This window comes from Numida meleagris, chromosome 11 (assembly GCF_002078875.1).
Source record: "Numida meleagris isolate 19003 breed g44 Domestic line chromosome 11, NumMel1.0, whole genome shotgun sequence".
NCBI classification, from domain to species: Eukaryota; Metazoa; Chordata; class Aves; order Galliformes; family Numididae; genus Numida; species Numida meleagris.
The window spans coordinates 6,936,828-6,951,792 of NC_034419.1; the positions used below are offsets into that span (position 1 = coordinate 6,936,828).

General features: G+C 36.5%; 1 protein-coding gene across 6 annotated transcripts in view; it reads left to right on the forward strand.

Moving 5' to 3' along the window:
• The window catches only part of CACNA1D (calcium voltage-gated channel subunit alpha1 D), a 168,918-nt gene that overhangs the window by 47,671 nt on the left and 106,282 nt on the right, over nt 1–14,965 (forward strand). The window lies entirely within an intron of this gene.

Genomic DNA, 14,965 nt, shown 5'->3' on the forward strand with positions numbered 1-14,965 from the left:
AATTAGATGAAGTATCCTTTTTTTTTTTTTTTTGTCAATAGTCAATAACCTGCACTTCTATTTGGAGTTCTAAGTAAGATTTACTGGCTATCAGCGTGTCCCATTAATATAGTGTAACTCCATTTAAAATTAATAAAATTATCAAGTTAATCTTGAAAACTAAAAATATCACAACACAATATATGTCATTGCATGAGAACAGTTGTTGTAACGTCACTACTTTTTTCTTCAAGGTTTAATTATCATGCTTCAGTTTATACCTCTAAGCTTCCATAGAGAATAAAAGATGCCCTAGGCAGAAGTCAACCTTTCACTTTTGCTACAGAGGAGATGCCATCTATTTCACGCTGTGCTAAGTATTCCATCGAAACATGAGTAAAACAATGCCTTTGGCAATTCATAAGTTAGAAATAACACTGAGCTAAAGAAATAGCTTTAATTAAAGGATTTTATTCCTCTTTGAGGATTTGATCTTGCAGAGTATTGGGTGTCTTCTGCAAAGATGAAGACCCTCAACTCTTTCCAAATTCAAGGCATTGATGTTTGCTGTGCAGTTAGACACCAAAAAACTTGTAATATAAAATCGCCCATTAGAAAAAAGATTACAAAATGGCATTAGCCTATACTAAAGTGAGTCTGATTTAGCCTAAATTTGTCTTCATCCTGTGTTAACTGTTTCAAACCTCAGTTTTTCCAATAATGACACTGGCCATTGTAAATTATAGTACTGGATTGTGAAAATACTTGCAAATGTCAGATAGCTATTTCAAAGATCAATATGCAGTATAAACTTATTTCTGTATCTCAGCATTTTTCTAGGCCACTAAGATGCAAATATTTGTATCTTAGTTATTATACTTACTAAAACTTAAAATAGAATCATAAAATGTTAAGAGCTTTCTCTAAATCCCTGAAACAGTTGGAGTCCTGACATTATCAGTTCAGCTTTTCTGACTGTAAAATGCCTTTAGTTAGACGCTCAGCTTAACGAGAGGTGATGAAGATTCTTATTTTTGTTGCATGTTTGTATAGCAGAAAAATTCATTGCTGTTATAATGTGAGTTTCTCCCCTGTTGTAAGCACTTTAATACATGAGGGGAAGCATAAAAGACTTACGGTATGTGGAATAATAAAAAAAAAGACTTTGTGGCCTGGTCCAAACCTAATATTCTACCAGCCAAAGAGTGTAAATCACTCTTTGGGTTAACAGGTGACACCCTAGGCTTACAATATGTGTTCTCTGTTTCTTCTGAAGGTGACGGACAGTATTAGTAATTCAGTAGTTCTCTTGCTTGATTGTTAGTGGATGATGGTGTTTCATGCCATCAAACCAAACAGAAGCTTTAAAACATCAAAATTTTAGCTGCAGTTCAACACAGCCCCATAAGCACAGTTGTCATAACATGCCTATTCATCAGTACATTTAAGTTTCTTAAAACAAGCAACCAACTCCTTCAAATTTCTTTTCTGCTGTTTTCATGTAATTAATTCTTGCCTAAATGTACTAATAGTACTTGCCCACTTTTAGTTGTAATATGTAGACTTTGATTATTTGGATGTACACACCACCTACCAACTCTTCTCTCGTCAGCAAAATGGCAGAGTCTGGATGGAGTCTCTAGATGTGGGCCACGTAGACTGAGTCATTTGTAGAACCATCAGGTTCTGTCATATAGATATAAACACATAGTGTCTCATATGAATTTATGAGCACATTTCCATAGAATGTATGAGATTAAATTAGCCAGGCTTTGGGGGAATTCCTAATGATAACGTTTTCATTTTTACAAGTACTGAAGTACAAGAAAATTGGGAAAATACAGGACTGACTGCACATTAACATCTTGAGCAAATGGGTTTTGTTGGATTTCTGTGTGTAGAACTCAACTGAACATTGTTTTGTATCTAGTAAAAATAATAGGTTTCCCTCACCTACTTGGAAGTAGTTTTGGCAGACCTCACTACGGTTCTCTAGGGGTGAAAAGTCAAAAATTTTTTGCAAGGGGAAGTAACAACTCTTGTTCTGTGTAATTACTTTTGAGACCACAATTGTAAACATGCATTAGGATCTGTCTTGCTGGATGAATGGGAGAAAGTTGCAGGGACTGTGACACTTTACATCAGGTGGGGAAAAAGCAGATACTGGTATATTCAAACTGTCTTATAGTGACACTGAACTGGAAACCATGACTGAGTAGTTAGTAATATATTGTTACAGACAGCGAGTTCTCTGGAAATCAAAACTAATCTCCAAAATAAGCAAAGAAAGAAAAAAGGCTTAGATGGAGTTCAGATGAGAATAATGAAATCCAGATCGTAATCTTCCTGGTAAAGACTGTTCTGTGTGGATAAGTGGAAAATGAAATAAGAAACTCAAAACCTAAATACATCTCCTGGGCTGCCAAATGGCATAAGAAAGAAAGGAAGGAATTCTTTTGATATAACCTTGAAATTGCGAGGATACTCTTAGAAGTGTTTGAGATTTTCTGAGCATTTCTTACTGCCTTTAATATTAAGGCTAGCTAGATGATTAAAAACACAAATAAGCATAGTCATCTGCGGAATCTGGAGCTGTAATTGCAGCAGCCACTGGAGAGGCACTAACTAATGTTAGTAGCATTCCGAAGGATAGAAGGAAAACTGATTCATCTGTAGAGAAGAAAGAAATTTGGCTTCAGGGCAGGCAGATGCCTATTTTCCTTTCTATCAGAAGTTGATGTTTTTTATCACTAAAGTTTGATCTTGTAGATCACAGGAAGTGATGTAGTTATTTTATACCAAGTCTAATATGTTGCCTTTGAATAGTTTAAAAGGATTTGAAATCTTTTTTATTTGGATTGAAAGGTGAATTACATAATGAATGTAGAACAAACAAATACTTTTTCCAACTTTATTTAGATTCTTTCAGTTTAGTTTTTACTGCCATGAGTATTCCTGGTATTTCACCAATGACTGTAGATAATGTTCCAGGTGTTTCTTTCTTTCTAAATTACTGCATTTACTGTTATTTCTGTTGAACATTTTCCTGTCATGGCATATAGGTTAAAATAAAGAATAAGTCATCATTGTAGTGCCATTTGCCAGAACCTAGAATTACAATGTTTAATTTTAAAATGAATTTTCAGAAGAGTGGACCAATGTATGTACCTGAGCAAGGCTGAAATGGAAACATGTATGTCACTCTGATCTTGTTTGTGAACTGAATACAACTTGATTTAGCTGCATTGTTTTTTTTCTTGGAACTCCATAATGTGTACAGGGAACTATTCCATATCTGAATTCTTTTCCTTGTGCTCTATACTTGCAGTGAACATACACCCTACTTTCCTGTTACTTTAGGGAGCACAGGGTTTCCACTGAACAGTATTATGGCAGAAGACAATTCTCCTTGCAACCGTATTATTTCTAGAAATCTGCATTTTCTTGATTATGGAACAGCCAGAACAATCTGACCCTAACTAGTATGACACATTAAAAATATGCAGTTTTTGTGTTCATTGAACCTTCTGTTCCAGTTGAAAGAATTGTAGAGGTCTCTCCTTTTGTTGTTATTCAAATACTTAATTACTTGCTACACAAAATGGGAATTGCCCTGCCTAGTGTTGCTGCAGGAAAATACCATTTTGTTCAGAAACAACTTGTTCAGCAAACTGAGACAGTCAAGGATGAAGTTGTACTTTCACATTTTCGTGGGCATTGCAGATCATTCATCTGTCAGTTTGGATAAATTCTTTTTTTGTTCTTCACATCTTTGTTCTGGACAGTGTCTGCAAGGACCATTCTGTGCTGCCCTTTCCTATAGTTAAAAGTTTATTTCATTAGCATTGTTGCTGTTGACATTTTTATAGTTTGATTTCCAATGTTCTAGCATACTGTCTGCTCATAAGTAAAGCAGTGTTCCTAGACTTAGTATGAGAATTGTTTTTACAGTGCAGTAATGCATATTGCCTACTATCAAATATAACATAAATTAATGGCTATCTAATTATTTAAATTCTTTCTGGAAGAAAAATAATTCCTAAGAGATTATAGAGCACATAGCATGTCGGTGCCAGAAAGCCAATTTTTTGCAGTGAAGCATGTTATTTACCTACCATACTCCTCCTTGGTATACAAGTGTCATATCTACATAGTTCATTGTATTCAGTATGTTCCCTATGAAATTCTAGTGATGGTCTGATGTTGGGGCACATTAAATAAGAAACAAAAACCAAAATACATCTTTCTTTATCTTATCAAATTTCTTAACAGTATTATCCCAGTATCTCAAATCCCAGAGTACTTTCTAACTGGTTATTAACAATACTTTAATTTTGTGGTCTTTCCTGCTTTATTCCTCCACTCTGTTTCAAAACATGCAGAGGAAAGAAAAAAGGAAAAAGAAATGCATGTTGTGGACAGAGGTCCTTGAATGTTCTTGTTGGGAGGGAAAAAGAAAGTGAGAAGGACAACAAGGCAAAAAGATGGTAAACTGTGAACTACCATTCCCTGAAATATTTCTGCATGTAGGCTTAGGCTCCATCCAGATCCTGTAGTGATTTGGGGTTTAGATACAATATTTGAAATTTAAGTCTTTTTCCTTCAATGTTCATAAAACAATAACATCATACTGCTTGCTAATGAAAAAAATTCTCGTTGTTCGCTTGTTTAATTTTCCGAATAACGTAAATGAAGGTGTTAACAGTAAGTCACATACTTGTTGAAGTGCGTTTGGGGAGCACTGCTTTCCCATTGTGAAAATTAGGGAAGAGAAAGGACCATTGGAGACAATTTGTGAGTAGAATTGATTGAAGAAAATGAGAAGTATGTGGCCTCTTTTGATAGTCATTAATTTATTTCAGTATTGGGAATGAATGAATAAAATATTCCTGAAATGCAACCATTATAGTTTACACTGATTTAATCGGTGTTTTTTTTAACCCACATTTCCCTTTTTTTTGTTGGTTTGTTTGTTTTTCGTTGAACATTCTGGTTCTTCTGTATTGAAGAAAAATGAGTTAAACAAAAAATGGGCTTGTGACTATTCTCAGAACATTTGGAAGTATTCTGTGTTGTAACATAAGTTTTAAAAAAAACAAACATACAAGAAAACAAAAATAAAACAACAGTGAATTTACTGCTGCCAGTGCTCCTGTTTTCAGCTTGTGCATTTGTTTAGGTCAGAGTGAATTTATAGGGATCAGAGAATTCTTTTGGCTTATAAATTCTCTGAGAACGTGAATATGTTCACTAAAGTATCTGACTCTTAGTAACAAGCGCTCCCCACCGTTGATAACCAAAATGTGTTATTTTATGAATACACAAAATTGCTAGCAAGTACCACAACATATTTAAGATTGCTCTCATGCTGTTTTATGATTAGATACAAGCTTAATTAGTTACTTGACAGTGACTCTAGTAAAACTATGTGACAGAGTGCATGTGTGTTCTCTTCCACGTCCTTACTTCACTGATTTTCCTTACTTTGCTTATTTTCTTGAATATCATCAATTAAATAAGAGCACAGCAGAAATATACCCAAGTAATTTGGATTGTATTCCAGTTATATTCTTTATTGCTTGCTTGGCCTGCTTCCTCTTGTGCTTTTCAGATTCTTTGGCACATTGTGTTCAATTTTCAGCTGGAGTTTGTAGGGATTTAGGGTTGAATCTTCCACATCACTACTTATTAGCATTTATACAGCTTGCATTTCACACCTTGTAACAATATAGTTATTGCTAAGTGATTGTTTCAAATCCCCAAATACTGTACTCCGAACAACTCAAATTTTCCTTTTCATCAGTAAATGCTTTTTGGTATTTTTTCAGTAGATGGTAAATTGGTAGGTCCATTGGATTTAGTCACTCATGAGCACTTTTACAAAATCATGCCATTTACCTTGTTCCGTCAGAACAATATGAAAACAATCTTGACCAGTTTATGTAAGGAAATGGCAATGATGTGCAGTAACACTCGTATAGAATGCACAAACATTTTGTACAAAGTGTACAATAATAGAATGGGTCTACACAGATGCCTGATATCAGTAGGAAAATTTGTCATCTAGATGCAACATTTTTCTGACTGTACAGGTGATAGTCTGTAGAACTGAGGTAACTCTGTGTAACTCTGTCTTCATAATTTCACAAGGTAAAGTCAAAAAAACATGATTAAACATATGAGAAGCAATCACACTCAAGAGTGAAGGGCAGATTTATAGCACATTTAGGGGAAGCGACTACAGGAAATAATGGGAAAAAAGTAATTAGTGTCAAACATGAGCTGCTTAGTCATCTATCTGTGGCTGCCAGAATCTGTCAGCTGAAAGCATGGGCATTTTGTGCTACCCAAAACTGTCTTTGAAAATCAAGATAATGTCTTGGTGACTTAAGTTATTCAAATGCTGTTTCAGATGACATTGGTCAAAAAGGGAGTTGAAGAAACTTATTTACACTTGAACTTAATTACACTTCAGCATATAGCTTACACATCCATTTTCCTCACCTGCTGTGCCCGGTATTTCTGAGATGTCTTATTACGCATTCTTTTTTTACAAGCATGCGTGCCTGCTTGAGATCTAGAGAGGGGAACTGTTAATTGTGGCTGTACCAAGTGATTGTGAATTCACATTTCAAATGAGATGAAAATATTTTGTGTTCTCTTTGGAAACAGTGTTATTGCTGCGAGTGAGATTTGTCATTTGACAAAGTGCTGTTAGGAACAGCACTTCAGATTGAGGATGTTCGGAACCCGTTCAGATTTATATAAAACTGGTTTAAAAATGCTTACAGTGCAGCTACTACTTAGTGTCAGCAGTACCTCCTAAATATAGAATTTGCATTTGGTATTGACTCTTAAATATCAACCTTGCTTTCAGACGTAACAGCAGTAAAAGCCACAAACCATGTGGATCTCTGGTGTTATGATGGTGTCCTATGAAGAGCCTTGGAAGGCTTGAGATATTTCTAAGGTTTATGCCAAGTTCCTGCACAGAATTGCCCTGGATTCTGCTCCTGAACCCAATGCATTCATTTCAGTTTTATTCGTAAATACTTTTGCAACTGTGGCAGAAGCTAAATTTCTTACACTTGCAGTAGTAATTTATGAAAATTAAAGAATTTACTTAGACTCTGACCACTGGATAGTATCATAAGGGTTAGGAAACGTGTTCTCAGATTTTCCCTAGGTAGACTTCTGAATGCATAAAACCATGTTGGAGATTAATATACGAAAGCGGATTAGCCACCTCAGTACTATCTCCACTACTGCCTTTTGAATTGTGGAAAAAAATTCTCAGGTCATTTTCCACACATTTATAAAATGTTTTTCTTTAGTATATATTTCTATACGGAGTGCCTTTTAAATAGAAATATTCTTCAGTTGCTGTATAAGGAGCACAACTACTACTCAGTTAGAGCATGTTGGCTGCACAAACCAAATCTTTTTCCACATGGGAATCCTAGGCCTCAGAAAACCTGAGGTCTGTTTAAACCTTTGTACTTCTGAGATGTGGGGATGAGGGTGCCCTGGGAGCTGTTTAAGGTCAGAAACCACTGCTGGTCACACATAAACATGGAATGGTACTATGTAGATGGAGCATCACGTGCCCTTGAAAAGAGTGTCTACTGGTTCCTCTCTGTATTAAAGAAGTGTAATTATGGGTTAGTAATTACATTTTCTAAAGTTTCTTTTTTTTAATTACTTGCTGCAGAGCTCCTCTGTCAAAGTAGAAGCTGTACTCACAGGAGTACAAATTCAGACATAGTTAAGTGTGATAGTTGTATTCCCTTGGGTAAGCCGGGACTGGCCAGGAGGACACAACACAGTTTAATTGGATTGATCAGAATGCAAATCCTTAAAAATTGTTTTTCAAGCCCTCCCTCCCTTGCTTGCCATTATAGAGATGAAGATATAGTTAACCCACTAGTTATCAATCAGTTCTTGAGTGATACAGAATTCTGATTCTTCTAATGAGGGGAGTGTAATTTCTACATCTAATGTAGGAAGTACATTATTTCATCAGCTTTAGAAGTACAGACAAGTACAGCTTTAGTGCTTCGTGTCTTGTTGGCTGATACACAGATTTCATATTTGTTGTTTCATTTTCCAGTTTGGGAAACTGATATAGCATTTTCTAAATAAGAGAAAAGACATCTTCCACATATGGGAATAAACAGCTTTTTTAATTTTCAGTGTGGTAAAGCTTACAAATGCTTTTAAGAAGAAACCACATATTTGAAATGAATAATGAAATTATTGTGTTATGAAATTCAGAACAGTTACTTTTATGCCTTCTTATAAATGCTCTGCTTTCCTTATGGCAGAATTTGGAAAAATGGCTGTTTCTCAAAACATGAATGGTTTTGTATGTTGTCAAGGTATCGATCGCACATCTTAATTAATAGCACAATTGATTGTTAATCCCCAGATAAAGAAAATCAAAGCATCTGCCTTTCTGTATGGCTGAACTGCAGAAAACGGATCAGTTGAGTTAGTTTACTTAAATTGAGTCAATTCATCCGATAAGGAGTTTTTATCCTGATAGATGCATGTTACTATGGATGCAAAAATGTTTCCAAAGTTAAGAATTTATGAAATTTTCAGTGCCCAGGGAGTAGGAATTAATATGAGAATGCTCTGAATTACGTAACGTAATAGGTTAACATTTTTGCAAACCAGTGACTTTTTATTTTTAAACAATTTTCTTGTGAGATGTCTTAAGTTCTATGCTGAGTTTCAGTGTGTCATATTAAAATATGTAGCAGTAGCTTTGCCTATACCTTTCAGAGATTTTGAAAATATGAAGATAATAAATTATGACTAATGTACACCATCTGGCAAGGGTGGGAAAAAAAATTCTTCCTGAGCAACAGGGTTTCTGCAAAGCTGATTTACTTAAAATAAAAAAGCAAACACATTTCTTTGCTGAGAAAATGTTCCAACAACTGTCCTGAAACTCAGTGGATATGGGTAGCCTTTATTTTGCACTAAATGATCGATCTTAGTGTGGAGCTTGTTGGCCTCTTGCATGATGAGAAGGGCAATGTAACTAATCAGTGTTGTTGTTGCATCACAAATTCTTAAAAAGATTACTGGGTTTTAGCGGATTTGAGCAACATTAACAAAAGTGTGAGACAGCCCTGCAGGAATCAGCCTGTGGTAAAGAGAGAGGGCCTGGTTCTGTGTGGAAGCAAATCAGTGAAAGAACTACTGTTAATCTGTACTGCAGCACAGCTAGATCCTTAGTAACTGCCAGGTTTTTGTGCTTCCTGTCATCTTTAGATTTACAGCTATCAGTTTTTAATCTGCTACTTTTGTGATGCTATATAGAATAGATGCCACAGTAGGTGTTCATAATTATGTATAATTTCTAATTTAATCTGTATGGTTTCTAGAACTGAAATGGTCTTTTCAATACAGATGTTCTTCAGTGACTCAGGCATGCATATGTCCTTATTTAAGTTCAGTTGTCTTATATCTTAGCATTCCTACTTCCATTTTTAAAGTAATAAATTGTTCACTTAAAGATCCCAACTAATATGAATAAAATGAACATGTGCATGGATTTTCCCCACTATAGAGAAAAATAAGAAATGTGTTCCTTGTAATGTTTTAAAACTGCAGTCATCTGTCTGATCCTTCTTCAGCCCTTCCAGCAATGCTGAAAATGGGATAGTTAAACTTTATTTACTCTTGATTGATACTTGCTTAAGCTCGGCGCGTGCAAAGTGATGTATGGCCATAGATGTGTCTAGGCTGCAGAGCAAGGATTGATGTCCCTAGGGATGGGCAGAAGGTAACAGGAATGCAAGGAGAGACTGCCAGTGCCTTCCTGAGGGCAAACGGGTTGTCAGCTTGGTGTTAGAACATCTGTTGGCTGCCCACTTACTGAAAAACAGTGTGTAAGGAAAGCACAGTCTGTACTTTGGATGCTGTTGTTAAATACTGGGCCAAATCACTCCTCTGGCCACTCTGGAAGATGCAAAGTGTATTCAAAAAGGGAAAAAAAGAAAGAAGAAAAGTGAGTGTGCAAGAGCACTGGAGGATGGGGAAGAAATGAAAAGACAGAAGAGAAGAAGGGAAAAGGACAAAAGAAACATAGTGTTGAGAATAATAGGGTTCTTTAGGAGTAATGTATACTAATGAGTTCCTTATATTTTCTCAAGTTTCCAACAAATTGTTTCTCTTGAAATGCCCACTGGCTATTCTGTTAAAAAGCATCCTTCCTTTGTGCCATTGATTCAGTTAATGGCATCATTCTTGGTTCTGTCTTGTATCCATTGTGAATGTACATATCTCGGGGCAAACTCTGTAACCGGCACATGCATTTCTGTTCTTCCACAGAAATGCAGGAAAACTCTCCCACAATGTTCAACACTATGCAAACTGCAGGGGCTTTTGCATGTTGAATGTGTAGTGGATGTAGGTAGATACTTGTCCCCATTCTATCTGTACCTTTCTCTGCACTCGTGTAAGAATTATTTGAAATAGATCAAAATAATAGAAATATTAACTGGGAAGAACTTCTGGGGATTATCTAGAACTTCAGTTCTTAGCAGGACAGTTGCCAGTACACGATCAGATCAGCTGTGCTGTTGTATAGCTGTGTCTTCAAAACTTCTTGCCTTGAAGCCACCTGTTCTGGTGTTGCATTGCCCTATTGGTAGAGAAGTTTTTCTTAATTCCAAGCTTGGAGCTTGTGGCTCTTTCCCCACGTTTTACCATCTACTGCTACTTCATATTTGGCTTCATCATCTTTGTAACTCCCCTTCAAGTAGTTTTTGTCCACTGTTAAACATTTATTAGCATTCTTTTTGGTGGAGAGATCTTTCCTTCACTGGAATTTGTACTTTATCAATATTCTTTTTGAACTAAGGGGCCCAAAACTGTAGTAGCCATGCAGCCTCACAGCACTGTGTAGGGGTGGGATAGTAATTTCCCACAGCTTGCTGACCGTGCTCAGGAATTCCTAACACAGCTCAGTATACAATTTGTCTTACTTAAAATCAGCACATTTTACTTGGTTCCCAGTGTAACTTTCAGGTTCTTTCTCACCTTGTCTTGATGTGTGGGATTATTCTACCCGAGGTACAGAACTTTACATTTTTCCTTTCTGAAATTTGTCAGGTTTCTGTTGGTCCCGCTGTCAAGGTTTTTTAACGTCCTTTTGCTTTGACACACACGGCCTTCTTGGATTAATTCATGCTCTGCAATTCAGAATGCTCTGAGTGCACAACTCACCCTGCTATGCAGCTGTGGACATCCTGTTACCTGGATCCCCGCTAGTGTAGCATTATGTAGAGCTATCACGCGAATTTAGGGAACAGAGTGCCAGTGTATATTTATTTTTCATTCCTTATTTTTATGTTAGGATTGTCTATCCCTTTTCTAGCACTTCTTCCCATTTTGTGTACATTGCATGAGATTGATATAGCGAATCTAAAACAGTAAAACCAAAATGACTAAGAATGAAAACTTATCATTATGCCTCATAATAGCAAAATTACCAGCTTTTGTCCATGTTAGTCTTTCAGGATCTACATAAACATACAGTAGTTAAGAATTTACTCATGAAAATATCTTCAAAAAGTAAAATGGATCAATAAAAACACATACATAGCTGATAGCATTAAACTAACAGACCTCTGTGTGAGAATATGGATGGTACAAATATAATTGCTTTTCATCTCTCTATAATTTTTTCATGTCACTCTGCAGAGACTGAAGCTTACTTTTGGGGAGGTATTTGCAGATACAAATATCATAAATTGTAGGAAACCACTCTTGTAATTCTCACTGAAAACAGGCACTACCTTTGCTTTGTTAAAGCCTGAGTTTGCAGGATCAACTCACTGGTTGGGAAATAATTGCTAAATGAAAGTTTTCAAGTCCCTAAAACAAACAAATAAACTTTGTAATAGATAGTCTTCGCTGCCTTGAAGAGGTGAATTCTTCACTGCCTGGTAATGGATGTTATGAGGAGTCTTAAGGGAATTGTCTGTGGCTATGTTATTACCCAACCAGATTTCTAGCTTGCTTTGGAGTAGCCATCCTAATGCCTGTCTTCTTTTTAATTAATGCCAGCTGATACTGATCTTCAGTGAACCACTACCCAGTGCTCATCTTTGTCACACACTGCTTCTGTTTTTCACAGAATTATATAATAATTAAGGTTGGAAAAGACCACTAAGATCTTCTAGTCCAACCATCAACCCATCACCATCATGCCCACTAAACCACGTCTTCCATCTTACAGCATATTTCTGAAAGAAGGCAGGATAGGAGGAGTAGAATCCTATTATGCTGGTTCTAGGCCAAGTAGAGCACACTTGGAAAAATGTACTTAGAAAAAAGAAAATTAGAAATCATTGGGCCTACAGGCTAGAGTAAGACTTGAAAAATTCTTGAAAAATTGGAAAATAGTCAATGAGCATCCTGAAAATGCATATTCCACAAATTCTATTTATTGATAATAAAAATGGTTCTTAATGGTGCTAAAATGTGATTTTCACACGTCTTGTCTGCCCCCAAATGCTTGTTTTTATATTATTATTTTCAATCTTGCTTGAAAGGTACAACTTCACTGTAATTGCACTGAAATTGTGATATCATTTTTCTCCCTGATCTGTTAACCAGAAATAACAAGCTCATAACAGTAGGAGTTATCACCACGGGGTTTAAAAAATTTGCTTGCTCTGGATCATGTATTTCTTTAATAGGATTTCTGCAATACTGATTAAGAAATAGGAAACAGTCCTGTTTCCATAGAAAGTAAATAAAATCAACAGGAACAAAACCAGTATATTTTAAAAGATGTGGGCTAAGTAGTAGGATAGAGTTAGATGTGAACTGTAGCATTCAAATGCACAGCTGAAGTATGTAACCATTAAGCAAGTTACACGGGGACTAGGGCTGGTGCCTAGTACAAATAGCTATAGAGCGTTAAATCATTCTGTGAAGAGGAGCAGGGAGGGACAAAGATGCTTTTTAGAAAATAGTCTGGTAGGTTTATGGTGGGATTATATTACATCTTTGCCTGTAGTAACATCTCAGTGGACATAATGGCCCAGAAATCTGATCATAGAATCATAAAATGGCTTGAGTTGGAAGGGACCTCAAACTGGTTGCCACCCACCAGATCAGGCTGACCAGGGGTCCATGCCACCTGGCCTTGAACCTCCAGGGATGGGGCATCCACAACTGGTACTGGCAGCCTGTACCAGTGCCTTACCACTCTGTATAAAAAAATGTCTGATATCTAACCTAAATCTCTCCTCTTTTAGTTTAAAACCGTCTCCCCTTGTCCTATCACTATCAGCTTGTGTAAAAACTCAGTCCCCCTCTTGCTTGTAAGCTCCTTTCAAGTACTAGAAGGCTGTCATGAGGTCTTCAGGGATCCATTTCTTCTCCCAGCTAAACAAGCCCTCCTCCCTCAACCTTTCTGTATAGGAGAGGTGCTCCAGCCCTCTGATCAACTTTGTGGCTCTGCTCTGGCCCACTCTGACATCTCCACATCCTTCTTGTTCTGCAGGGCCCAGGCCTGGACATAGTACTCCAGGTGAGGTCTCATGAGAGCAGAGTAGAGGGTGACAAACCCTCTCTCTCCCTGCTGCCACCCCTCTGCTGATGCAGACCAGGATACTGTTGGCCTTATGGGCTGCAAGAACACACTGCTGGCTCATGTCAAGCCAGTGCTGCTTTCCTTTCATGTTAACGAGTTGTTGAAATTTGCATATATGAAGGTTCCTCTCCTTTGTTTCACGTTTTCTTTTACTGCTCTGGCTACTGATATGTATTTTGCCTATAGCAAATGCCAACCTAATATTTTTGTCTTCCTTATGTTGTCTTAAATTATTTATCTTTCTATACCCAAGTTACAGACTTGTATATAGGGAGACCAAAATAGCTGTTTTTGTGGAGTGTATACATGGTAGAGCTTGGCTGGATTTCAGCATTTTTGCAGGATGGTTCTCAGGAGTGCTCATAATTCATACTACTGTAACTTTTGTTGTGCTCTCTGGTCAAAGAATTGTAATGGCTATTCATTCACAAAGCATTCATAACTCTCTGATATCACTTGATTCCTGTTACCATGTAATCAGTCCAGTTTATCAGTGAAAAATTAATAAGTAAGTGGGAGAGACAATTTTGAAATTGGTGTTAGGAAAAATAACAGGAGGATATGGTGAGGAGGAGAAGGATGTCCATCATTGTCACTGGGGCAGAAGAACTCATGCAAAACAATGTAGCTGAGGAGAAGCTGCCTTGGGTGAAGCTCTGTAAGCCTTGTTTTCTGACTGTAATCTTTACTGAGCAATTATAGTCTGTATAATTAACGCTGTGTATGATAACAGCGAACAACATCCGTAAGTGCCTGAAGAAGTTTAAAAAAAATGAATCATTCTGTGTCTTGTATTCTTGGCTCTAATATTTGCATAATGTCAGATAAGAAAGCAAGTATTATACAAAGCAATGAAATGATGATTTCTGAAGGTAAAAAGAATAAATGTGTTAATTGATTCTGTTCTGATAGCAGCAGTTTTTGCAACTTATCCAAATCAAATGTGCTGTTGGTAGAGAAAGAAGAAGCCACAAAAAATTATTATGCATTACCTATGAAAAGAGATTCAACATTTATGTTGGTTTAAAATATGAATGCTCGTAAAATGAAGATACAGTGTAGTAACAGTGCTTTTAAAAAAGCATTGAAACAAATGTGAATCGGAGCTTCAATGTTACAGGGTGATGGTATACAAAATGAAAATTTCTTCAAGCATATTAGGATGACTTAAAGCAAATCTCGTTATATGGAAGGAAGAATAAGTCAGTATAAACTTCCATGTCAAGATGACTGTGGAATTAAATTAAGACCATGCTCATAATAACTTTTCAAAGCTTATTAGTACATTGTGACACTGTCTCAAACTCCTTTAATAGACAGAATTCTGTGTGTTGTAATTAATTAAAGGCTGATGTAAAGAATAAT